The 25272-nt window shown below is 40.1% G+C and overlaps 1 long non-coding RNA gene across 2 annotated transcripts in view; it reads left to right on the forward strand.

Annotated features, from left to right (window-relative positions):
• Window positions 1–24904, forward strand: part of LOC306827644 — a 75358-nt gene extending 50454 nt beyond the window's left edge. For both annotated transcript variants that reach the window (XR_013779654.1, XR_013779655.1), the window contains 3 exons: window positions 10988–11057; window positions 21642–21730; window positions 24513–24904. This is a non-coding gene — a long non-coding RNA (uncharacterized lncRNA). The remainder of the gene's footprint in view (window positions 1–10987; window positions 11058–21641; window positions 21731–24512) is intronic.
• Window positions 24905–25272: the final 368 nt, after the last annotated feature.

Raw genomic sequence — 25272 nt, forward strand, 5'->3', positions numbered from 1 at the left:
CCAGTCTGTCACTTTGGTTGTTTGATTAATTTAATGTTTGAAATGACAAGTCATAAATTGCAAGAAGATCTCAATCCTTAAAACGGCCAAAATGATCATAGGAAGCTTGTTAAGTCAAACCTACTGTCCTAAATAAAAAGGTCTGACAATATGAACCAGAAATAACTAAAATGGATCCTCACAGTGAAGAGGCTTTTTCTCCGGATTAATGATTTATTCTGTGAAATGTAAAATGATTCGATATTAATTTTCTGTAGCTTACTGATTTTTGTTATGACAACGTTAAATGAAACAAAGCCTCAATTTGATTGAACACAGCAGTGATAAGACAGGAATCAGCATCTGCTCTTCATTCATTATGTCACAATGAAAGTCCGAGGAAAATGTATCAGATGAAACAAGAAAGAAGACACACACACACACACACACACACACACACACACACACACACACACACACACACACACACACACACACACACACACACACACACACACACACACAAACACACACACACACACACACACACACACACACACACACACATATGTTTTTTTAATGTAACATCTCGACAATGACCCCCAGGGGAGACGATGATGTGTGGCAGCTGCTGACTGTTCATATTGATTAAATGACAGCCGGGATCATTTACCGATTTACCGACTGATGGAGCTTAAATGTGCGACGCAGCCCTAAGGGTTTGGTGGGTGGGTTGGGGGGGGGGGGACTCAGGCCTGTTAGCCTGGACTGCCTGCAGTTCATTTTCACAGCCAACAATTTAAAGGGATCATCATCTCTGTCCCACTGTGACCCCACAGGAAAGATTACACTGTTCATTTTTGATCCTATAAAGTCAATACAGTAAATCTATACTCCTATAAGCTCTAAATACAGATTAAATGATAGCAACAAGCTAGTAGCAAAAGATAATGATAAATAATAAAATGAAATCTAAAGGAGTGTGATTAAGTTGAAATACGACAATAAATAAAAAGCTTATTTTAAACGTATTTTATCATTCTTGTCGAAGATAACAGCACATAGGTCACACGTAGGTCTTCATAGTGTTCAAACAGTATTTAACTTAAACGTCAATATATCTGGGAATTAGCACCACATTCAGTTTGAGTGTTTCAGTCTGAGCTTATCAGAACGTGGGACCCTATATCTTAGGTTTAAAGGGAATAGTTCATATTCTGTGTTCAGAGCGCCGTTATGGGATCAGAGGCGATGCTGTGAGTCAGCCTTAACATGTTTTTATCGTAGGCTGAAACATAAAGTCTCTGCAACCTTTGAGCAGTATAGGCAATTTAAAAAATCGAAGATGTAATTCTGATGCTTGAATTTATGAAGTGCACCTTTGTTGAGCATCAATGCTGGTTGGCAGAAACTTGTCAAGTCTCAGCTGCTTGCTGTTACAACAAATGATGCTACAATCAAACCGTATCATGATGGGATCAGTTTCTCACTGATAATGACACTTGAAAGCATATAAACTTTTGCACCATTGGATTTTATGTGGATGAATGCAGGTCCAGTTTAGGGCACTGAGTTGTGGGAATAAAGAAGATATGGCAGGATGTGTTAAATGTAGGCAGATCACACTGAATCAGAAAATGAAAGAACTTTGCGCGCTGGTCATGAGGTGGAAAAGGACGAGACAGAGAAGCAATTGAAAGAGGAGATAAAGGGAAAAACAGGGCAGATCAGGATCAGATTTTGAAGAGATCTTAACAGAAGTCTCAAGGATGGGACACGACAGGACGGAGAAGATCAGATGAAAAGAAAAATGCAGTCCCTCCTGACTACAGGACAGGACTCATGGGACTTTTGGCAACATTTACTGCTGCTTACCATCCCTGCAGTCCTGAGAGTGTCGGCTTGCTGTGTGTACATGGAGTTTGTGTGTGTGGCCTTGGGAACGAGCCAGGTGAGGCTGTCGAGCACAGATTAAAGCAGAGATGGATCAATCACTTCAGTCTCTGCAGGCGAGTGAGTGACAGCTAGCCTGGGGACACAAACATGGAGAGTATTGATTTTGAGTCACCTTCCATCACATCTCTCTGAGCTGATCTTCTCGAGGCTCACACACACAAACATTTACACACACAACAATGACAGACCTCTTTAACTCTGTGTCTTACAACAGACTTTGAGTCGTTTTCAGGACTCTTGCTGTGTGTGAATCAGTGCACTGGAATCCCTCAGGGCACGTTTTCTAGGCCTACAGGATATTTAACAGCATGGAGGGAGGTTACTAAGGAAGCTATTAGAAATAAAATGTAATATACTGAGTAGTTTACAGCTCGAGGAGAAGTGCAGCCTAGAAAAATCTCAAACTTGTCAGACTGGAAAAAAAAGAAGCAGAAAAACATGACAAGCTGTCAATGTTTAAAAATATATAACATGTTATGAGGGGGAAAAAAAGGTGACATGTGCATTCAAGGAAAATTAAATCAAAGGTCAAACTGATCTCGTAAATGTGTTTTTGTTGCTGTTGATCTTCTTTTAGAGGTATCCTTAAAGTTCTTGTTAGAACAAATGCAAATCCTTGTTTCTTTGTAGTTGTTCTTTGTAGATGTCAATCAATCAATCAATCAATATGCAGACAAATCTAAGCTGTGTGTCAGTACATTAGACCAACGCTGGCTGATTTATTGATTGATCATTTTATCCGTTTTAAAATGTCCTTATCTGATATGACATCCACCCTACACACAGTTTAAATGTAGCATACTGTTGGTGTGTAAGTGTGGTTGGAATGACAGAAGATCATTTATTAAGATCAATTAAAACTATAAAAACACATGTGTAGGCGGCGCTGGTTAAGCATTGTATAGTAAAGTCCTGCATGTACGGAGTCTATAGTTCATCGCTGTATCCACTGCCCTCCCTAAAAAAAGTATGTGCACAGACATGTCATACCCAAACCTAACCAGTGATTAGTAGGGAGTATTATCAGAGCTTCTACCAAACTGGGTTATAATGGAAGGAAAACTGAAACTATGTCTCCTGAAATTTTGGGCATTTGAATTTACTTTGATGGATCATTTCTTACAGAAATGCTTCTTGGGTGATAACTTCTCTTCTTGTGTTTCCATAAGTGCAGGGTTAAGTTAAAGATGCTAAAGAAAATCGTTAGACTTTTTCACTTTTGGATCTTTGAATTCCTGAAATCAATTCTGCACCATTCAGGTAAACAGCAGATGAGACATTTTTATGTGCTGAATAAAAACAGAGTGTCAACAAAAAGTAGAAAACAAAACGTAAAACAAATACACAGCGTCAGTTTGGCCGTGCATGATGGGAGGGAAGTCTGCGTTGGCAGCAGTGTCCCAATAAGGCTAAATACCAGACTGAGAATAATCTCCCAGTAAACTGTCTACTCATGAAAAACACAGAGATGCAAAAGCAGCAACTCTCGCTTTCTGCATGGCTGCCCTCCCTCTCCCTCCCCCTCTCTCTCCCCTCCCTCTCTTTAACAGTGTCTCTCTCTCTCTCTCTCTCTCTCTCTCTCTCTCTCTCTCTCTCTGTCCACACCGTTCCCTGTCCCTCTCTTCTTTCTTTACTTTCTTGCTCATGCTCTCCTCCACCTCCTCCCTGCTCCTCGTCTCGTCTCAGTAAGTAGGATAAGGCTTGGAGAGCTCTGTCGTCGTGGTAACTGCCAGAAGTATTCAGTTTGAAGTTTGAGGAGGTCAGTTTGCGGGTCACAGTAACACACACACACACACACACACACACACACACACACACACACACACACACACACACAGGGAGCTGAGAGAGAGGGAGTAGGGGTGTTGAGGGGACCCCCATATGGGCCGGGGCCCTTATACAAGAGGGGGTAGAGACAGGGGCCACTGCAGATCTCTGCATCTAAAACAGTTGTTTCCAGAACTTCTCTCAGTTTGTGGGACTGAAATTAAGCTGATTATGAGTGATATGTGACTCTGGATTTCTTTGTGCTGTAATTGGATTTTGTGCAGTTCAGTTACTCTGATGTTCATTTCCATTTCTTTAGTACGCTGATCAGAGGCTTAAACCTCACTGACTGATGCTTTATTCACTGATTCAGAGTATCACATTCATCCCGAACACTACACCATCCATAACAAAGAAACAGTTATTCATAAAAAAACAGTTTAAATATTTCATTTCAAAGATGAAAAATGTATACACTTTTTCCATTTGAATTTGAATTGAGAGTGAAATGTGTCAATAGATAGATAGATAGAGAGAGAGAGAGAGAGAGAGAGAGAGAGAGAGAGATTATTGATCCCTAGTGAAATTCAATACTGCGATACTTTTCAATACCACTTGTTTTAAAATGATATAAACATCTTCTGTTTTAATAATCAATAATATCCAAAAGATCTTTAGTCATAATTTTAAATAATGTTGCCAATGCATCTGTGCAATTAGGACAGGGGCAGAAGAGTTCTGGCAGCTTTTGTCACAACATAAATTAAATGTTGGTATTATGAAAACCTTGGATTTAATTTATTTAAATCTTTTACCCAAGTACAATTAGCAACATCGTACGGTTTGAATGCTAAAAAGCAAAGTGTTATATTTAAAAAAATAAAAGTACAGGATATAGTTAGGCAAATGTTCTGATGAGTCACAATGTATTTCTGTCATACAAACTAACTTGTCACCAAAAAAAAAAATCCTTAAAAATTGTCTCCGGTCATGAATTATAAGCATAAATACTCCAAACATCACCAAACGCTTTGTGCTGTTGTCAATAACACATTTATCGACAGCAGACGACGTGCATATCAATGATTTAAAAGAAAAACGAGTTCTGGAGAGAAGTTTATCTTTTAAGGTGATGGTTCCAATAAAAAAAAAAGTGCAAACTTTCTTAACTTCCTCTCTCTCTCTCTCTCTCTCTCTCTCTCTCTCTCTCTCTCTCTCTCTATCCTGGGTGGTTTCTGATGTAAATGATTTCAGTCAGTTGGCGGCTGAGTCTCAGCAGGTGGTCCACCAAATCCACTGTAACCCCCGGCAACCTCTGTCCAGCCAATCCAAATTCTGGCCTGCCCACCACTCCGCTTAGTTAGCCCTGACAGGAACCTGTGTGCGTGTGTGTGTGTGTGTAGGTGTGTGTGTGTGTTTGTCTATTTCTGTCTGTGTCCACATGTGTATGTGTGTGTGTTTGTGTGTGTGAGAGTGAGAGAGAGAGAGAGAGAGAGAGAGAGAGAGAGAGAGAGAGAGAGAGAGAGAGAGAGAGAGAGAGAGAGAGAGAGAGAGAGAGGGTGAGAGAAGGGGAAACAGTTGAGGAGTAGTACTCTCAGGACAGGGTGTGTTCCTGGAGTCATTAAAAGTTTAACAAAAAGTCTTTAACTGTTGGGAAAACAGGATTTGGGTATTAGTGAACGTGGAAGCATCTGTGTATGACAGTGTTCGTGTGTGTGTGTGTTTGTGTGTGTGTTTACGCTTCAAAAGCTACGTCCTTACATACCCAAAACTTTCTGATCGTCTCTCACACTCCATCTGTACTATGTTATCCATTATTTCCTTGTTTAGCTGCTGAATACTAAATGAGAAGAATTCTGGGAAATGAAGAAGGACACAAACTGAGATAGTCAGAGAGAAAGCAGGGCCAGCAAAAATCTTTTTTCACTACAACATTAGTACTCCTGAAAAAGCTTTAAGCCCAAAGATAATGATGGGTATCATGACTGTTTCTGCAACAACATTTTTACCTTTTATTAAAATCTTCTTTTTTTTCCTTTTTTTTTTTTTTTAACTTCTGGTGAATTCTGAACGTTGCACCTAAAAGTAAGCCTGAGGTCCTTTCACACAATAAAAAAAAGTTTGCTTCAATATCAAAAAATAAAATGTGTATCATGTTAGTAATACTAGCGTTGACAAATATACCGTTTAAATGTTTGATTATGAGACTAAATAATAAATACTGATCTTATAATCTAAAACTTGTAGTCTTTAAAGTAATGAATTAACCATCTTAGATACAAGAAAAGTCTCAATGCTCTAGCTTGATAGATATAAAATAAGACAATCAAAAACTGTCAATGTAATTTAAGGGTACCTTTTCCAGGATTTATTCACTAAAACTGAGTGTTAGTTTTACCTCTTATCAAGTATGATCTCTTATTCATCAGACATTATCCTGCCGCCGTCTTCTGCCTCTTCTTTTATCCTCCTGTCAAATTCCTTTCGGCCAATTGCATTGAGTTCAATATATTCTTTGTTCCTCAAAATATCAACCATCAATCATTTGTATCCAGCGATTCAATAATTGTCGTCTGGGCGACAGTATATTGCTCAATTGATATCGTGTCCCACCCCTTCTCTGTATTTGATCACTTTTTGTTCTTTCCCTCTCGTGGCAGTTACTTGCAAACAATGTGGGGAACACCTTAACAAACTTTTGTTTTAAATCTGTGCCTTTGTGCAAGTGTGAGTGTGTTTAGGAAGGAAAGAGAAGGATGCTTTGGATGGATGGTATAAATGTCTGAGCTATCATTAGCTCTGATTGGTTTTGAGTGGCTTTGAGTGCCGGGTCCAACCCAACTGCTTTCCACGGTCCTCAGGAGCAGCAGGTTGCCTGTTTGTGCGCACACAGACGTGCCTTTGTTGTGTGTCTCCTTTTCGCTGTGTCATGTTGCCATTGCACAGCTGTACACTGAAATCGGGTGCTTGGTGGTGCATATGATCTTACAGTTTGCAATGAAGTTGATCTTCTTATATACAGTATAAAATCAGGGCAATTCAGCGCATAAATATATTCCAATAAAATATAAGTTAACTGTTGGTAAAGCAATGGCAAAAACTTTGTTCCTCTGCATGCATAAAACAAATATTACAAATTAACAGTTCAGTAAAATATTTTAAAAAAATCTAAATGTCACTTCCCACTTCCTCTGGGCCTGAGAGGAAGTGCTGTCTACTCGAACAACCCGTCCCGCCCTCCTCTGAGCTCCATACATACCAAAGAAGGCTCAGGAGGGAGGAGAAAGGCTCCTGTTAATGTTTAACTAGGCTATGTAAAGACTGAATCAGATAGTTGAGCTTATGAGCAAATAGAACGTGTGTGTGTGTGGGCGACAACAATCACTTTGATGGCTGACAGCTATGAAATGCTGCCACAGTGGAGAGGCAGTGATATACTGTGTTAGCTATAAGCAGTGTTGTGCTAAAACCAGAACTATATTGATACAGATAAAAGTATCCAAAATATCTCAGATACAGTCAATAATGTATGTATGTAATGTATTTATAATAATTCATGAACTCCCTCAAAAATCAACTGGCTTCTTCTTGTCTATATCAGTAAGCTACACAACAAGGGATATATCAATAACTGAGTGCTTACAGAGATCAATGCTATGCTAGCAGAGAGCGTAACATCAAAGACTGCAAATTGTCAGTAACCAGGGTCTTCTAATCACACATTTCTCAACAAATGTAAGGTAATAACATGAATTCAGTGTCATTGTGTTTTCTCTGCTAATTGAACCGATTGAGATCAGCATAGGTCTATATATTGCTGTTTGATATTAAAAATATGAGTTCACGTCAACTGGACTCAGAAAATCAAGCGGCTGTAAGCTAACTTATGTTTGCCTTGCCAACCTTTACAACAATGACAGCAATCATTCATACACATCCATACAGGGTTAGTATAGCCTACAGCTGTTAAATATTAATACCACATTTGTATCTTTATTGAAGTGTTATCTGAAGGATACCTACCTGGTATTGTCAAATACTTAAGTATTGATATCAGGATGAAAAATGATAAATGTCTGATTAAAATAATTTGACTCAGTATAATAAATATGTAAATGTTGGGGGACCGGAGTGGTCATGTCGTGCCCCCCATGTACAGAGGCCTTAGTCCTTGGCACAGTGGCCGTGGGTTCAAATTCGACCTCCCAACATTTCTTCTTTCCTCAGCTGTTCTATCTAAAAAGATGTTGCCATGTTTGTAGTAAACAGGCAATGTCACGCAAAAAATAACAAATATAAACAACAGTACCAGAGTAGACTACATCATATGCTTCAAGTTCTTCTTTCTCTTTGTCTTTTTATTAAACAGGGTGTCAGCTGGTTACTAAACTTTTATCAACAGGTGAAGTACAATATCAAATATCTAATCCATAAAGTTCAGTGAATTTTCACATAGGACGCAACATGCACACAAATATGAAAAACACACTGCATCTCCTGTTTGTGAGTGTGGGAGAGAGAGAGCGAGTCCAGATATGCATACATGGATGTCTGCATGTGTGTTAAAAAGGGAGAGAGCTTTTTTTTTGCCCAAGTTGGCATAACTTGTAGCGTGTATGTGTGTGTGTGTTGGTGTTTTGTATAGAAAGTGCTGTGTGCAGTAGAACAGGGATTTGGTGCCATCAGCACAGTGATGTCAGCACACAGAGACAAACAAAGCTAGAATCCAAAACCCTCTCCCAACTACCCACAATCCCCCTGGACAGGCTGGGGGGGCCCTGTCGAGGGGCCAGCTGACATTAAAACACACACACACACACACACACACACACACACACACACACACACACACACACACACATTAGCTTGAGAACAAATGCACAAAAACAGAACAGATATGCATACATGTGTGTATACATCTATTCAGATGTAAAGTGGGATTCGTAGACTAAATGACATTTAAAAAACAAGTTTGCTTGAGGAAAAGAAATGTATACCACCAATATTTTCTTGTTTTTGGTTTTTTACTTGATCAAGTAATCAAAGTAAAATCCCTTTAAGATAAAATTCATTTTGTGATATTAAAAGCTGCGCGGTCAATAAAGTTCAACTCTCATCAAAACAGAGCTGGAAACTAAACTTTTACCAAGGTGTGAAAAAAGGGAGATCCAAAAAGAACAGTCAAACCTGATTTTTAGGTTTGTTGGGGCACATATATCCTACAGTAAAAGGGTTTGTTTGGAGAAGTAAAATGGTGGCTTCGTAGTGCGTGTGCTCCATGTACAGAGGCTGTTGTCCTCCAAGCATAAGGCCTTGGTGCAAATATGACCTGTGGCTCCCACACATCACCCCCACTCTCTCCTGATTCTTACCCTATCCACTGTCCTATCTCTGAAATAAAAGGCATCTTTAAATTCTAAAAACGTCTTTTTAAGAAAGCTTAAGGAAAGTAAACTGACTCTGAACTTCCCAGTATGCATCTAAAGGCTGAGACTGATTAAACACTGTCTTAAAAGCAGAGATGTCATTTAGACGTCCTGTCCACTCACATTGTCTTAAAAAAAAACTCATCCATGTGACTGTACAAAGCACTGTGTCTGCCAACTCACTGTGTAACACCTGTGAGTGAGCAGTCGATTCAGAAACACACCTCTGCCACTATTTGCTTTGGCCTGGCCCTCTGCCACGCTGCTCAGCTGCATGCCTTGCAAATGGGGAATGACGCTACAGTTATTGTGTTCAAGGTGGAGTTAATATGAAAACACTGTGACTCGATTGAAGACAGCATCATCATAGAATATACGATGAGTTAAATTAATAAAGAAACAAATATTTGACAGAAATGGTCTTCATAAGGGCCCAGGACGTCAAATCAGACTGATCTATCAATTGCCTTCTGCTGTGAATGCCTTGCCCTCAATCTAACCCAACAGAACGTGGGCTGGAGTGAGTTGGAATGAAACCAACAGCAACAGATGACTCGTGGCTAACATGTCAGAGGTATGGTTAAAAAAAATATGAAAATGTGAGAGTTGGCACTCAAGTCCCCATGAAACGGACCTAAGAGAGTATCTCACTGCTGTGTTGAATAAGTAAACGCCCAAGTGCAGGGTCAGCAGAGATTTGAAACGGGTTTTTTTTCCAGGAACAAGAAAAAAGTCGAGTAAAAATACTCAGACAATGCTGTGTTGAAATATATAAATAGAGATAAATTCACATTTAACACAGGATTGGATTTATTTCAGTGTGACTTTTTGTGAGATGGTTTCTGATCTGAAAGTTGTGTCACATCTTGAAATGTCAGCTGGATGAAGTGACTATCTGAAATGACTGTAGGCTTCTCTGTTTTAAAAAGCGTCTATATTCTGTTGAACTGTTACACAACAATTAGCAACTGTTGCTGTTTGTCCTCGCTCTTTAAATGCCCCTCTGTCCAAAACAGTTGGAGACAGACCAGGGTTGATAGTGTGTCTGTGTGTTTGTGCTGCTTATTTTGGGCAGTGGGATTGGGGTAACTGGGCGTACTGGACCCAAACAGGTCCCCTTTGTGCTCCAGGAGGAAGAGCCGGGCCGTGCTGCTCCCTATTCAGCCAAGTTTTGAGTGGGGTGGGAGAGGAGGGGGTACTGTAAACACAACCACATACAAACACAAAAACATGTATGTATGAATGTATGCATTTGGGGACAACAATAGCTTCCTTTGACCCGTATAATGAGGGACTTCTTCATATTGAAATGCTGGTAGATTTTGCTGCCACATTAGTCTAACCAACGCTACAAAACCACAACAAGTTGGCTTCAACTTTCTGAAACTAAACTTAATTGCCTCATGTTAGGGGGAGAATGTCAGTGAGTTACTAGCCTGAACTGAACCTGTTGCCTGGCAACACTACTTAGTATTAGGAAGCAATGGGAACCGTTGTGGGTGTGCAAGGATTCACTGTGAACTCTGACCATTCAGGCTCAGCTGGTTTTCTCAAAGGCCAGGTGTTTTTTTTAAACCAGAAAATTTAACAAAAGTTCAACTAAATACGTTGAGAAGATAATTTTCTTTCCTTGCATGCCGCACTTATCATCTATAAATAGAGTCTGACTGCTGAATCAGTCAGTTCTGCTGCTTCAACCCTGATCTTCCGAAAGAAAGACCAAATACATTGTCTTCCTGATTAACAACCCACAGCGCTTTGAAAAAAATCAGTATCAAAAATCATTTACACTGTAAAAAAAAAGGCACTCATCTTCATGTATTCATCATTAACTGTTCAGTTTATTTGTGTGTTTACAGGGAAGTAACAGCACGATGAAAACTCAGGAGACCAGGACAAGCTTGAACTGGATGGCTCAAACTGGAACTGGTAGGTTTGGGGAACACACCCAATTACACATACATACGCACACACACACACACACACACACACACACACACACACACACACACACACACACACACACACACACAGAGTCCCATAGAGAGACACAGCAATGCCCTCGAGGGTGCCAGTCATGCCCAGCTTCCGCTGCGCTCCAAATTGAGCGTGGCACAGAGTGTATGAAGTCAGCCGTCTGGAAGAGAGCCAGGCATTGTTCCTCCGAGCAGCTGGATGGTAATTACTAGAAAGAAAGAGAGAGAGAGAGAGAGAGAGAGAGAAAGGGGGGAACCCTGCAACCTCACTACTGTTGCTCCTCCTCCCCCTCGTGCTGCATGTATCATATACTTAACAGATACACATGAAGCAAAGTCCTTTAAATCTACAGACGACAGAGAACATACTCTGTGTCCTTGCATGTACACGCGTGTCAGTGGAGCAGAGGTACATCACACTCAGTAACCGTCATAAATAGGAAGCTGAGATTCAACTTCCTCCCACACAGCATGCCAAGAAATGTTTCTATTTTAAACGGGCATTTGAAACATCTTCACAGGTTTGAGTTTTGTACTGATGTCATGGAGATACACTGTAGCCCATTTTTATGCCGTGACCTCTGAAGTGAGGAAGAGTAAAGTTTTTTCATTATAGTACGTTTGTACTGTTTCAATTAAGAGCACAATGTAACAAAAATGTGTACTCAACAGAGGATTATCTTTTCATTTACATTTACACCACATTAGATTCAAGCTAGCGGATTGTTTCTGCAGGTACAGCGCTAACACTTGAGTTATTCCTCGTAATAAGTTTTTTGTGTAACAAGAAAAAAGTCAACTTTTTAAAATTCATTTCTAAAGTAACCACAAGAGAAAAATTTTAAAAAGAAGATATGCAATTTGATTTTTGATTACCTGTTGATGTTAAGAAATTAGAGTAAATATATATGTCATGCAAACTATTTAACAGAAACCCCATAAAATTGTACAGTATGTGTTTCGAATTCTAACCTTCTTAAACCCTCCATCATAACAATCTTAACTGTACATATATTTTATTTAACATAATATTAGAGTGTTCTGCAGTTTAGAGTTTTATGAAATCAGGCCTGTGCATATTCAACCTACCAGCAGCTCTACAGTGTGGCACCGGCACCTCAATGTAAATATACCCGAATTAACATCAGGGCTCGAGTTCATCCGAGGTTCTAAGGCAGGTACTTCCAACAACATTGATTAACCCTCAACCAACAAAATGTTGATCAGATATCAACATAAGAGGGAGTGACAAAAAGAGACACATGATGCTGAAGGATCTTGAAAGAAGAAAAAGAGAGAGAGAGCAGTGCAGCCTGAGGAATGTGTCAACTCGCTGTCAACTATGTGCTGCTTTGTCATGGGACCGCCGAGCACTGGAAACGCGTAAAGTTGCCTTTTTCACACCTTCGACTCCTCCCGCCCTCCTTCCTCCTTCCTCCTCCTTCCTCCTCCTCCTCCTCCCTCCTTTTCCCCTCTCTGCCACACACTTTTCACACACACACACACACACACACACACACACACAGACACACACAGTGGCAGCAGTAGCCAGGCCAGCGCTTAGTGCAGCTGTGACCAGAACAATAGCATTCCTCAGGTTTTAAACGCCTGGCACTTAGATTCCTAACAGTCAAATTCCTGGCGGGGAGAAGCTGGGGGTTGCTATAGGATGCCGAGAGCTGTAAGACGCCTTGTAAGGAGACGTGCAGCTGTAAAGCCCTGTGTGATTGGTGTTTTTTATGAGAAGGATGGATGGGTTCATGGAGACGATAGCGGTGGGAGCTGTTGTTTCACCTCACGTCGTCTTTTCTGTTTGTTGTTTCTTGGATGTGACATTTTCAACACTCCAATTTTGGCAGTTTATGTCGAGAGGCGCCCTGCTGCTTTTGTCGGAGCATCATGCGTCGAAAGAGACACCTGTTAAGTCAACATGCGTGTCTTGTAATGTGTTTTTGGCAACTGTGGTGCTGAATACTACACAGATGTGCTGAAAACCACACATTGGTTTAAAGAGTGTTAAATTAGGCGCTAATAAAGGAAACAAACAACTGTTATATGACAGTCAATAAATATCTAATCGGATCTTTTAAAAAAAGGAGTAGTGTACTAAAAGTTCAGACGAAGGACCTTCTCAGGTTTTTTTAGTTTCTTAACATCTTGTGTGAATTTATCAGTACGGTTTTGTTAAAATTGTTTTAAACTTAAATTTGTCAAAAATGAACTTACCGACAATAAATCCATCTTCTCCCACCGTGAACACCTTTATTTGAAATCCTATAAATAGTCTTCGTTTTGTGTCAAAGAAACTCTCAAAGCCTGAATCCTGTGCTTTCCACATCATGCGTGCCTCCTCTGGTGGCTTCACTTCACACAGCACAGAGCTGTCCGACTATCAGCCCATCTGAAATAACCCCAAAAATAATGATTCTCTCATTAACCACGCCTGTTTCACAATTTAAATATAAATGAATCTAATTTAGAGAACCTCGGCCCCGATGAAGGGGACTCATTTAGAGCCAATCTAAAATTAATGAGGGCATCTGGAGAGAGGGAGAGAGAGAGGGAGGAGAGGGGCCTAGCGTGGCTTAACAGATACCACAGTTAACAAGCTACTGTACTTTAAACACTGGAAAATCCCCATTAATTTTAAAGTTAATGCACTACTGTACTCCATGGTGGGAAAAAGGGGGGGCTATAATGTTAGCTCAAACACATTACAGCGACATCCTCACTGACTCCTGACCTCCAGCTGTCAGACCTCCTTCAAGTTGTCCTAAGCCTACATGTATTTAACTCAAGTATGATTTATAAACTCTTCTTTTATAAAGCTGCTCATGAGGATTTGTGTGCGTCTGTGCAGTGTTCCACTCAGACGTCAATGTCAAAAATCTAACCTCCTGTTTAGTATTATCGACAGAGATGGAAGTCTCCCATGATGCATTCTGCTTCAATAACATTCAAGAACAACACAATAAAAAAAAAAAAAAACCTAAAATGGTAACTCGAGCTGCAATCATTCAAGGAAAATTGTAACACACATATTTTGATATTTAATAATTTCAGTCATTTTTCACACAAGAGCATGAAATGTGTGCTCTTTGGTTCTTTATGTGACATTTTGTTGGTTTTCTTTTTTCTTTTTGTGTTCTCAAGATACAAATTTGGGTTTGTTCTGTTTTACAAAAGAAAATAAGCACACTATCAGACATCACAGCTGCGATGAGCATTAATCTAAAACTTGTTTACCCCTCAGGTTTAAATATAAATGTGCATAAGGTTCAGTTTCTGTACTTCTTTAAAAATGCATTTTAACCAACATGCAGTCTGCTCCGTGCTCTCCCTCAGCAGCCGTTTGAGCGGCCTAAGCAGATGCCAGCCAGCTCCCACAGTGACTGTTTGGTTTTGCAGGTTTAATTCCCGATGGGTTTGGGTCCAGAGTGATTAGGCTGAGCCCTAAAGGCCAGCGGGCTTGTCAGGTGTCTCCACACATTAACGTTGTTCTGCTCACACCCTGAGCCGACAGCACAGTGAGGCAGAGGGGGAAAGAGAAACACTGATCTGGCTTGGTGGGAGGCACACAGGGATGACACTTGTATTGTTCATATTTAAAATGAGAATTACAAAGATTTTTTTTTTTTTTACCATCAGGAGAAAAGGGATCTCTGTGACGTTTGGAATACAGGAGGTTATCAGTGATGTTTGGAAGGTTAAAAATCATTGATGGAGTTAAAAACAACTCCTTGTTTTAAGGCGTCAAACATGAGAAAACTGAAAGCTCAACAACTTAAAAAGCAGCGATCTTGATAACTTGAATTATATATCACATTTTTAAAAATTTACATTTTGTTCAGCATACATTTAAAAAAAAAAAGCAAAAGCAGTGGACACCATGGATATTAAATAACTTTCAGTTCACAGGGCAATTTAACATTTGTACCAAAGACTTAACAATAAATAAAGCAAAGTATAAAAGTAAAAAAAGGTAACCCATATCTAGATTCTTTTAAATAAAATGTAAATTCTTACTTTTGTTGAAAACTGTAACTTTTATCTATAAAAACCTGTGCTGTTTAAGAAGACAACATTTAACTATATTGTCTGAAGCATATGGTCCTATACATGGAAGTTCGTATGTTTACATGTGTGAGCTAAGATCTGAGGCTCTGTCCCCCACATGGCGAGTGTTAGTATCTGTCTTCTCTGCAAGTTAAAATCAACACACTGATGGATGCTACCTCAACATTTTCTTTAGCCTTTAACCCTAAAAGCAGCTGAGTGACCACACTGCCGACGTTTTCCTGCTGGATTCGAATAAACTTGCATTGTTTCTGTGCACAAACAACTTCCTGCGTGCAGACGTGCAGCTTGTTAATGGGGGCGGGTAACCAAAAAATAAAACCCTTCTTCCTGCTTCTGACCTCCAACCCCATCCTACCCCACCCACACCCACCGCTTACACAGCATGGTGCAGCTATAGGGGGGGTGGAGAGATGGCGTTAGGCTTTAATGTGTATGTGTGTGTAGGCAGAGGAGGTGATGGGAGTTTTTTCGGCTGGGGGGGTTGGGGGGGGGGACTTGTGTCCTGTTCAGAGGGAGTTGATGAATAAAGTGGAGGAGGGAGGAGGGGGACGATGAGGAGACCTGCTGAGAGGGCAGCCTATATACAGTTCTCCTCCTTCCTGCTATACCTCTCCCTCCATCCCTCGCCTCTTTTCACCTCTCCTCCCCCCTCGGTCTGCCTCAGTGGGGGCAAAGTACATTACATGCTTGCTAATCAAACCTCCATTACAAGTTTGGAGGGAATGAAGTAAGAGAGTTGAGTCTTGTCCTTTTTTGCCTCTTTCTGCTCACTTCAGTGTGTCTGCTTCATCTTCCTCCTTCTCCTCCAGCCTCAAACTTTCTGCACTCCTTGATAGTGTGTAACCGGAGAAGTGAAACTACAAACATGGTGTGAAACGGAAGAAACAGTTCAGAAACCAAACGCTGTTAATCAACACTGATGGTGCGATGACCTCTCAGTATTGCGATGATAACATTTAAAGAGATGTTTAAATGGTGCTCAGACCACAAGTTCTATAAAACACATGAAATTATGAAAAATGAAGGATTTCAAGCCCATGTTATGTTCGAGAAGCTTTTTCAACAGCAACAAGTCTGAGCACAAAAACATTTTGTGTACATCATAAAAACAATTAGATGAAACTGAAATAATACTTTGGACCAAATGTAGCATAATAAGGACGTCATAGTTGGTTCCAGTTTAGAAGCAGATCTGAACTCAGCCTGTCCACTAAAGGTGGTCACACACAAATTTTTTTTGACTCTTTAACTTTCTTATTCTCTATTACACGTTATTCAAATGTTGCCATTCCTGCACTTAAAGGTATCTATCAAATAGACACATATCAGTGTGTACAAAATACATTTTGAGCAGTTCTTTCTACATGAGCAAAAACATCTGTTAAAGAAAAACCCTAAAACTATTTTTTTTCCTCCACGCTTCTGTCCCTTTATTTCTTCTTGCTTACTCAAGGGTGATGAAACAAAGATGTTGACTAGCTGTCAGGACTTAATACATGTAGTGCAGATTCAGTCGAAGAACATTGGACCTGTCCTCTGCAGCCTTTTAAAAACCTTGTTAGGGTCATATGAGTTTGATAACATACACCCAAGACCTAAAGCTTTTTTTAAGGAACATTTACATATACAAAGAGTGGTAAACAAAAACACAGTTCTCTGGTTGTACATGAAGTTTGCATGTTATTGAAGCTATAAAGCTAACATTTGTTTAATGAACAATGTGAATTCATGTCAATCCTGCCCTGAGATTGGTCTTTTTTTGCCACCTTGATCTTTCCGTATAAACATGTACACTTACAGTGGCCGAAGTCTAAGGTGCAAGGGTCAATTAATTATAAGCAGGAAGTCGAGTATGTTCCAGGTGTGTACCGGACTTTACCAAAGCTTATAGCTGCTTTTATATTGTTGTGTTTTATGCAGATGAATCAGTTCTTACCAGACCTAATTGTTACATTTGTATGATCAAAGATGTATGATTTTTAATGCCCTTAAAACTGTTAAAATGTTCTACTCATGTGTATTTTGTTTTGTGAATGATGTGGTTCTGTTTTCTTCATTGTATGTGAAGCATCTTATAATCGACACAATAATCTCTGAAGTCATTTTAGGATGCTAACTCGAGCCAGACTTTAAGAGTCCGTAGGTTTTGTCCAACAAGTGGATATTTGCTCCATCAGCAGTTTCACTGGAGTTGTACGGAAAGTTTAGCTTCCCCCTTAACTAAATCAACAACAACCCTTACCCTTTATAAGAGAACTAACACCTACAGCTTTAAAGTACAGGGTCTGAGCTTCATATTGATGTCAGGTCAAGAAAAAAGAAAAAAAAAACTTCATTATGTTCATTATTTGCAGTTATACAGATCAATAAGGTAAGGTATGTATCTCATGAAGCTGACTGTTCCCCAAAATAATAACGATCAACTTTGGGGTATTGAATATATGCATCCATGTCATTGTTTGTGTTTCCCTGAACAATCTATTTCAGCTTTTTGTATAGAGAGTAATAGGCACGAGAACATCCTCATTATGTGCTGTGACATGAATATGGGTCAGTAAGCTGACAAACCTGATGACACAGAGCCAAGTTTTTGCACAGAGGAAGAGGTTGAACAGTGTGTGATAACTCACAGAGATGAGGGAAGAAAAGAGTGAGAGGGATGTTCTCAGTCCCACACTGAAACTTGAGATAGGAGTGTAGCTGTTGACTGAAGAGAGGGAGATAGAGAGTGTGTGTGTGTGTGTGTGTGTGTGTGTGTGTGTGTGTGCGTGTGGCTGTGTGCGTGTGTGTGTGTGTGTGTGTTAAGATGAGCAATGAACAGACAATGCTTGTCAAAGAGCTCCAGTGGCTAAAAACCCCATCGGGTACGAATACAGATACACACAGACACACACACACACACACAAACGAACGCGCACACACGGACAGGTGATACATCATGTATGTGGGAAGGAGGAGGGGAAGCTTGGATAGTGAGAGGGTGAAAAGGAGGGGATGGACAGATGAGAAGGAGGTGAAGTGGAGGGGGACTTATAGGGGAACAGAAGGGTGAGGGGAGCAATAGAGTTCACTTTGTTCAGTCATCATTAAATGATCAAGATAATGTTTTCTTTTCATTTAGATACTACAGTAAGTCAAATCGCAGTTGTGAACAGTGAGGTTTTTTTCCCCTCGACTTTTTGCTGAGGCAGGCTTTTTTTGTTTTGCCAAGTGGAAACGCTTTTTAACTCAATCTGACTGGACGTCAGCACCAAATTTGCACGGAAACACACAACAGTGCACAACACAACAATGTAGTTTCTTGTCACAGAAATATCACTGAACTCAGAATACTTGAACTTTAAAATAAATTAAATTAACCAAGTGCACAAAACACACGGGATGAAATGCACTAAACAAACAGCACAAGCTCACACAAAACCATGTGACGCATTTTCAAGTAACAATATGAGTTTTGTCACGAGAGAGAACACTCATCGTAAAATGATTCATCCTCTGAATATTAAAGAGACTGGAGAGTATCTAAACTGGTTCAGCACTTTCTTAAGTAACATTTGTCAAAGGTGAGAAACGCTACATAGAGAAAACACTCTTTACTTATCGAATAAGAGAAATTACTTTTGAATCCTGCCCTTCATACATGTGTGCATGGTTCTGTTCTTTTCTTTCTACATGTTTTGTTTGCTCCAGTAAGCCAAAACTGTCTGAAAGTCCTGCAGATACTGTGTAGAAATTGATGACTTTGTTGACTCTAAGTACAAGATGCATCAAACAGAGGCATGTTTAAAAGCAAAGAGAGAGCATCAGTTGAAATGTGAGGGCTGTTTTTTTTTTTCTTAAATGAGTAAATACCATTTAAAGTTCTGCATGCAAAGCACACATTAGCAACCCAAACAGTTAAGAACCAACTCTAATGTTCACATAAAATGTGGACCTGAGGATGCTCAATTTGAGCTAACAGATGTATTTTTATTTCAAAATCACAGCCAGTGTAGCTTAAAGTCTCGCGGTGGGGGGATGAGGAGGGGGGAGGAAGCGAGTGATGGACAGCTCAAGGGAAGGAAAGAAAAGAGAGGGGGAGATGGAGGGATGAAGGGAGGTGTAGAGTGCAGCAGAAACTTCCCATGCTGGCCTCCCAGTGTGGCTACGTAATGAGGGCAAGGGACATACACACAAACACACACACACACACACACACACACACACACAGACACAGACACACACACACACACACACACACACACACACACACACTCGGGGCTGAGCATGGCCCCACGGCTGATTAGCGGCACACAAAGGCCCCAAACAGAAGTAGCAGAGGACACACAATGGGTGCAGGGCCTCAAGGCGTGGTTTACTTCTGCCCCAAGGGAGGGGGGCGAGAGAGGTAGAGAGACAGGGAGAGAGAGAGAGCGAGAGAGAGGGTCCCACTGAGCTGGATAGGCAGACGTAGGGGGGGATGGAAGAGGGTTCGCTGGGGTTAGAAAAGTGACAGAAGAAGAGAGGAGTTTTGTTTTTGTCCTGATGAAGACGTGCTGCGTTTACACTGAGTTCTATTTGCAGCAAGTGCAGCTTCAGGAAATTGGATGAATGAGTCAGGGTCACTTCTGCTTGTTCTCTGTCCCATCCTGGCTTCTGAGCACCTGTTATCGAGTCTCCTGACTACATTACAAAAAATCAGAACGAATGAAAGGAAGCTGGTTCTGTTTGGCGTAAAGATATACCTTTTTCTTATTTTCTTGCAGTGTAAATACTTTAGCATATTGCTCTCAGCCTTTATTACATGCCCTGTACTCCACCAAAACCCTTCTCAGATAGTTAATAGGGCAACGTGGTGTGTAGCACAGATTCTAATTAAATCCATAAAAACAACGAAACGCCACCATTTGCTAAGGTGCCCCTTTTAATCGTGTAATGATGTTTTAGCATGCTTCTATATTCAAAACTGGCAAACCTTTTTATGAAAATATACCCTTTGATTCCCACTGTATCACTTTATTCAGTTAAGTACTGACCCACTGTTCTTAATGAGGCTCTGAGCCCACTCACTCATCACTAAGTCAGCGTCCTTTAAATAGGATTGACAGTCACTGAAGCAATCATTCTTATTCCACAATCACTCTTCTACCATAATGGCATTCAGAGAAAAGGACATAATAGAATATGAAGAGCTTTCCAAGACATTACATACCGTTCATTGACACCTTGAAGGGCTGGGAGATTTTGTGCCGTCCAAGACTTCCGTTGACAAACAAGTTTCACGTTGTCAACATGACTGAATGAAATGTCCCTCTTCTGTTTGTGCCCCACCGTTTCACTTCAGAGGATCAATGAGGTCTTCAAATTTATCGCACAACATCACTGCCAATCAATTTATTTAGATAGTGCCAACTTACAAAAAAATAGAATTTCACGAGTAAATAAAACTTTTATCTTCGGTACTCAGTATTAATCCAACGTTTGCAAACATTTGGCAAAAGTGACGCACAGTCGTGCTTTTGACAGGCCATCTTTGCTGAGCAAATGGAGGAGGAAAGGCAGAGGAGTGTGACACAAACAAAATGACAGGAAGATGTAAAGATAATAACAAACAATGTGACCAAGTATATGCCCCAAAGCAAGTTGCTTCTGAAAGAGAGAGTCTTAAAATATGAATTGTAGAATCAATTTTTACTCATACTTTAGCAATGACTACCCTGTAGTCAGTGTTGAGAGCATAATGTTAGTATGTTTAAGTTGAGTTAAATTGAAAAGTTAGACGCGTGCACAGGCACAGTGTTACACTGACCATGGCCATTTGAGCTCACTACAAAACACATCATGAATGTGGGTCGTGGGAAGCTGCTAGGTCATACGGTTTGATAGGATATGATACAATACTATCGGAAACGAAACAACATACCATACCATACGATATGATGCGATATGATAACGACTATTGTGTCACAACGTACGGTAGATACTGCTCTCCCTGAAACTGTTTTTTTTTTTCACAGCTTTTACCAGATCTTCATAAGTCAACCTATACATTAATAGTGAACGAGCTTTAGAGTTAAAAACAAACAGAAAAAACACCACACAGTTCTAAACACAGCCATTGGTTTTTTTCATGGCGGATAACAGCTATTGGTTAGTTATGATTTGATCTCCAGACCTTCACTCAAGTCTTAGGCACATTAAAATATATAAGCATCAAAGAATAAAAATGACAAGCTCACTGTAAGTCAAATAATGTAATCATCAAAAGACTCTTGAAGGAAATTAAAGACACAGGCAGAGAGCAGCCTAAAACTTGTCATTTTTCTAATGATAATTGTTTGAGGTATTGCTACCACAGTACATGTTGAGAGCTTTAAAATCATCCCAGTGGCTCTCTGCATAGATTAGTATCTACATAATTCTACAGAGAATGAATATTATATGGCAACCACTAATGAACACTGCCTTCTTTTCACAGAGGAGCGGCGGCTGCTGTAATCTCCACTGTTCAATTAGCTGCACTGACCAGGACGACGCCTCCTACACTTCATTAACAGGGAGGGGAAGGTATGGAATTAACCTCTCTCTCTCTCCCCCTCCTTCTCTGGGTCTTTCATTTTTTATCCCTCGCTCTTGTTACACCCCCTTTTCTTATTCTCTTAAAATATATACAGTAAGCAGAAGAAAAATTAAAATATTCCATATTAGCGTCTTTCAAACCGTTGACGCGTTTTTCCCCTTATTTTACCTTTTTAACTGGAAACTGCTGGAATATTTCCAAACAACTCAGAGGAAAAGGAGCGTAAAAACAAGAACTAGGGGATGGGGGATGTAATCCAACAAAGACAATTTAGCTTTTCTGCCTCTTTTCTTGTTTTTCCAATTACTTCATGCTATTTAAAAACAGCAGAGCTCTCACACACGTTGACACACACTCCTCCTTATGCACACACATTAATGGTCCTTAGCATGGAGAGGCTCCTGAAATAAGTCACGCAGTAATTGTATTTGATAAATCATAAAGGGAGCCCATCAGAGGAAAGCTAGCTGTAATAAAATGATAAAATAGACAATTATGAGGAAAAAAATCCCTGGCCTTTAATTTCCTAAACACACTCTGGAGAGAGTGTTTAATCCGGAGTGATTTGGCGAGATGCTCGACACTTTCACATCCCTCCTCTTTGACACTTTGAATTACACCACAGACCTCGGAAATGTCCGTTACAGCAGCAGAACGGGGATTTAGTTTTGTATCATATCCAGCAGTCAACCTCTCTTTTGTGCTTATACATTGTGTCTCCAGAAGTTGAACAAGGCACCCATTTAGATGGACAGTATGGAGGGTAAACAAAGTAATAAAACGTTCTTCAAATAGGCTTTGAATGTAGCTTGTTTCATGAAACTTTAAGACTTTTCCCCTCTCAAGATACTTCCACCATTTCTTCTTTTACGATTTCTACGATTAATCAGTGACACCTTCGCTGGTCAGCAGCAGAATTACGAGTCTGTTAAGTGTATGATTTATGCTGTATATTAATAATATGTTGCACCGTCACTTGATGGGACTGTAGCTCGGGTTCACTGCCATAATGCTTGTTGCATTGAACGGTTTGGCAGTATTTTGATATGGACAATGGAAATAAAATTGTATGCAGGCCTTGTAAGGTTAAACTGGAATATAGCCACTCAACTGAAGCGACGAGTAACCAGCACAGCCATGTGGACATTAACGTGTAAGGAGGACCGAAGGCGGGCCGTGTTAGCGCCCCATGGCTGACTCACATGTTTAGTTGCGTTAATACATTTTGCTGAATTTTCATGCTCAGAGTTTTCTGAGTGGTTCCTCAACTTTAGACTTGTTGACTAGTCTGAATTAAAAAGAACATCAAATCGATCCATAACCTAAACACAATATGATCATCAGCGTCAGAAGATTACTGATTACATTACATGACTGACTTATAAGAGGCTATTTAAATCTGTGTTGGTTTTCTCACACTTCCTCCAAAAACCAGATAAGGTCAGTCTTAAATTGTAAATGGACTTGAGCTTGTATAACGCTTTTCCAGTCTCCTGACTACTCAAAGGAGTGTCACAGCTACCCATTCTCACACTGATGACATAGGCTGCTAGAGCATCAGAAACAGACGACTCTACCAACTGAGCCACAGCTGCCTCTTGTAGATATCTACAGGAACCAAGCGTATTGTATGAGTGCTAAATTGTATTTAAAAAAAAGGAGATCAGATCAGGTGTGGCCTCTTTGAATCTAGAAATAGAGTTGTATTCTTTTATAGTATATTGAACTCTGTTGGGATTCAGGGCTGTTGGCAAAACTTAGAAAACATACGTTTAGGTTCCAGAATACTTATTAATCTTATCCTGTCACAATGTATAAATATATTTAATCAGAAAAAAATCCTCCCTGGTCCTGTGTACTGATCATTTCTGCCTTTTTTTTTTTGGGATCATTTTTCAGGAATAAATAGTAAAGTACGTCACGTTTGTGCTGCATTCCTTACAGTTTCATCTTCTGGGCATACATTATATTGACTTATTTACTTTGGGTCTTCAGATTTAATTTGATTTTAAAAATTGTTTAGCAACCCGGTAATATCACACCTGGTGAAAAATAATCAGAGTAGCTGCCAAATGTTGGCATTTGAAAGTATTGTCTGTCATTGTCAGTTATCACCATGATACACTCAGAAATCTGCCAGCACCTAAAACCACCATTGTCGCAGGATCACATTAGCTCTTTGAGTCACAGATTTTTTTCACGCCTGTATAAAAATCACTTTCCCCTCTGACTCCTCCAGCAGCGTACGCCATGACGGTGTGAGATCGGCACCACAAAGAGTTAAAAGGAAATCAGATCTCTTGGTTCCTCGTGTTAATGTATACCGACCCCATGTGTGTCTGTGTGAGGGTGTGCATGTGTGTGCGCTGCTGTGTAAAATAACATGGAAAAGGTGATTTTCCACTATAGTGGGGCTTCCACACTTTGTCCCCCTCGGGCAGCAGCAGAGACATGATTGAATTTCTACGTGTGTGAGGGCAAGGGTTTGATTTGAAGACATCCTTCCTTTACTGTATCCACATGTACATTTGTTTTCATTTTTTTCTTTTTTTTTTACATGACATAAATATTTTTCATAGGCTCCACAAATACTTTTTATGTTTTTTAAGCAAAAAAAGGTTGAAAGAAAAAAAAATACTTTCAACTGATATTTCCTTAAAGGTAGACCTCCTACAGATGTAGTTTATTTCTACACTCACCTGAGTTTTGTCTGTCCTTGTGTCTTTCTCTCAAACATCACACTGATGCTGCTTCTCTGTCTCCCTGTAGGAGATGCTGATGGTGTAACATGGAGTCAGGAAAGAGTACAAGGGCTGGAGAGTAAACGAGAGCTTGCTGTCAGAAGTTTGAGCCATGTCCAAGTGAGGCTAACTGAATTAAAGTGAATCGAGCTGAACGGATCTGAACTGGAATGACCTGAACTGAATTGAAATGAAAGCTCTCAGGGGGGTGGTTTTGGGGGGAAAAGGTTCAAACAGAAAAATCTGACAGTAACATGGTTGGAAACCTTGTGTCATGTATGTGCTTTTTGGGATTTCCGACTCCGTCTTTTGATTTTTCCTTTTCCCATTTGTTTTAAAGCATCAATTACACTTAAAATCTCAGAAATGAAGTGTGATGCTGTCTGTTTAAAATGAAATAAAAACAAAGATCACAACTTTTTTCTGCTGTGTGTCTGTGATTTCTGTGAATATCAAATGTTACAAATCTGAATAAAAGTTTCTCATTGGGTTCCTCTTTGTGTGATTGAGACACACCAATATACAAGGAAGAGTATTGAAACACACACACACACACACACACACACACACACACACACACACACAGTGAGAACAGTAGCCCCTGGCTATCTGCAGCAGTGAATGTAAATGATCGCATATCTGCGGTTATAACTCACAGCCACACAGGCTACCAATGGAAGCTGACACCCAATGTCTGTGTGTGTGTGTGTGTGTGTGTGTGTGTGTGTGTGTGTGTGTGTGTGTGTGAGAGAGAGAGAGAGTCATTTTAGACCCTTCATGTCGCTTCC

Source organism: Symphodus melops, assembly GCF_947650265.1.
Source record: "Symphodus melops genome assembly, chromosome: 8".
Taxonomy (NCBI): Eukaryota; Metazoa; Chordata; class Actinopteri; order Labriformes; family Labridae; genus Symphodus; species Symphodus melops.